A 3,140-nucleotide genomic window follows, 5' to 3' on the forward strand; every position below is an offset into this window, starting at 1 on the left:
TCACCAATAGGCCTGTGTTGAGACCTCCGTTCTCCATCTAAAGACTGCTTTGTGGTTATGAGGCAATGGTGGAGTAACACACACACACACACACACACACACTGAGTCTTTCAATCTGTGGTCAACACATCCAGAAGGTCTTTCAAGATCATCAGAAGAACCTTGTGAAACAATGGAACCTCGGAACCATGGAACCATAGAAGTTTAGAACCTCAGAATGTCAGAACCACAGAACCTCAGAAGTATGGATCCTCAGAACCTCAGAACCTACGAACCTCGTAATGATATAAATTCATAACTACGGAACTACAGAACCACTGAACTTAAGAACTTCAGAATTGTTGAACCATAGAATGATGTAACCATGGAAACCACAGAACAGAGAAACCATGGAGTTGTTTGGTTGATTGTAGGTCTGTCCCTCAACTATTTCTACAGTCAAGATATTGATTGAAACATTAGTCTTAATTTTCACATTATATTTTATTACAGGAGTACATTTAAGAATAACGGTAACAAAAAAAATGAAAAAAACATTCATATTTAAACTAATTAAAATTGTTGGGATCTGGAAAATAAAATAAACATATTATGAACAGACAGACAGACAGACAGAGCGACAGACAGACAGACAGAAAGACAGAAAGACAAACTGACAGACAGACAGATAACCAACAGAGGTTGCAACCCAAATGGCGCCCTATTCCCTATATAGTGCACTACTTTAGACCAGAGCCCTATTCCCTATATAGTGCACTACTTTAGACCAGAGCCCTATTCCCTATATAGTGCACTACTTTAGATCAGGGCTTATTCCCTATGTAGTGCACTACTTTAGACCAGAGCCCTATTCCCTATGTAGTGCACTACTTCAGACCAGAGCCCTATTCCCTATATAGTGCACTACTTTAGATCAGGGCCTATTCCCTATGTAGTGCACTACTTTAGACCAGGGCCCATTGGGGAATAGGGTGCCATTTGGGATGCATTCAGACATAAGAACCAATGTAGTCATGTGACACTTCCATAACGAACATACCTCGCAAGTGCTTATCTTCTTAATTGTAATAATTAATTAATGCAACGATAATAATTATTATAATAATAATAACCCAAAATAAGAATAACTAATACAATAAGCAATATTAACATATTCAACAATGTTTTACAATATATAACGGAAATAATTCATATCATACTAAATATAACAATATTTACCAACAAACAGACTTTTGTAATTTATACTTGAACTCTATTCTGGAAATATAATAAAAACTAATATTTTACTACAACGACAAATATTAATAGTAAATAATACCAATCATGATAATATTAGGGTATTAAAACAGACGTTACCCCATGGCTTACCTGTTAAACAGAAGAGTAAACATAAACAGCCCATCCCTAATCTTGCTTTTCACAAAATCAACAACAAAAAAAATAATTATAATAAAAAAAAAAAAAAATTGGGGAAGAATCTCACTTGCAATCTATATATCTTAGCAGTTCTAGAACTCTCAGTTAGAAACACAGAAGCAGCTCACTGTACTTATAGCAAGTATAGACAATCAGTGGTGTGGTTGGTCATGGGATATACATGTCTATAACATTATAGACATTATTATATTACATTATTATTATTATTATTATTATTATTATAGACAGGCATGCCGAAAGTGTGCAAAGCTGTCATCAAGGCAAAGGGTGGTTACTTTGAAGAATCTCAAATATAATATATATTTTGATTTTGTTTAAAACTTTTTTTTTTTGGTTTCTACATGATTCCATATGTGTTATTTCATAGTTATGATGTCTTCACTATCTACAATGTAGAAAATAGTACAAATAAAGAACAAACATGGAAATGAGTAGGTGGGTCCAAAACTTTTGACTGGTACTGTATCTGTAGAAGACAGTTGTAGGACAAAGTTTGTATTAGCTTTTTCCCAACAGAGTTTCTGGGTCCTAACTCCCTCCATGTTAAAACTCCCGCCTGTCCAAGGATTCCGGAAAGTTGTTTTTCGGGAATGTTCCGGGAATGTTTGTGACACCCAGAAGTGTTCTTTTGATGAGTCATAAAAGAAGGAGTTCTGTTTTGGAATTGTTTTCCCTCCGTCTCCATGACGGACATTTCTTGGTGTTTGAGTTAGTAATATGTTCTGAGATTCTGATTCTGATATCGGCTCACGTTGTTTAATCTAGTTAGCTAATAAAGTTTATATATTTTTTTGCATTTTAGTGTTGATAAAGAGGAGCAGCATGTCAAAATGTCACCATCGCGTTCCACAGAGGTCAACGACACTCTTCCTCTCTCTCTCCGACTTAGCTTTGTTATGTCCATAAGAAGTCCAGTCATCAGGCCCGACTGACAGACACAAGTCTTCATATAACATCATAGCACAGGTTTGAAGGTTGGAAAGGGGGAAGAGGAAGGAACGTGGTTAATAACAACTTATAGTCACTTCCTTATGTGCAGGTTGAGTAAAAAAAAAATAAAGAAATAAAGTCCTTAAAATCCGTCCAATGAAAGATCCGCTCCCACACCTGAGTTATTAACACACTGAAATTCCGTTCCAGCTTTTGAGTTTCTCCTTCTCATCATCCCTGAAGTCCTCTAGCAAGGGTCTCTGTTCCAACTCCGGATCTAGATAGTCAAAGTCCATTTTCTGGGTTTTGTACCCATCCCAGCGCTAAGAACCAGCCCAGGCTAATTTACCTAATTGTGATAGGTGATAGGTTGATAGCTTGATTGTTTAAGACAGGTAGGTTAGTGCAGGGCTGGAGGAAAATGATATAGCTTGCCAGGACCGGAGCTAAAGCACCATGCAATACATATATCACCCCTAGGCCTTAAAACAAAAATATACCCATCTCTCTCTCTCCCTTCTATCTATCTATCTATCTATCTATCTATCTATCTATCTATCTATCTATCTATCTATCTATCTATCTATCTATCTATCTATCTATCTATCTATCTATCTATCTATCTATCTATCTATCTATCTATCTATCTATCTATCTATCTATCTATCTATCTATCTATCTATCTATCTATCTATCTATCTATCTATCTATCTATCTATCTATCTATCTATCTATCTATCTATCTATCTATCTATCTATCTATCTATCTATCT

General features: G+C 35.7%; 1 protein-coding gene across 1 annotated transcript in view; it reads right to left on the reverse strand.

Annotated features, from left to right (window-relative positions):
* Positions 1 to 464: 464 nt before the first annotated feature.
* Positions 465 to 3,140, reverse strand: part of LOC106608464 (cytochrome P450 26B1) — a 6,452-nt gene continuing 3,776 nt past the window's right edge. Inside the window, exon 3 of the mRNA XM_082977329.1 lies at positions 465 to 3,140. This exon is cut by the window's right edge and continues 1,058 nt beyond it. The gene's annotated coding sequence lies outside the window, so the exon portion shown is untranslated.

The sequence above is a fragment of the Salmo salar genome, chromosome 07, assembly GCF_965601325.2.
Source record: "Salmo salar chromosome 07, fSalSal1, whole genome shotgun sequence".
Classification (NCBI taxonomy): domain Eukaryota; kingdom Metazoa; phylum Chordata; class Actinopteri; order Salmoniformes; family Salmonidae; genus Salmo; species Salmo salar.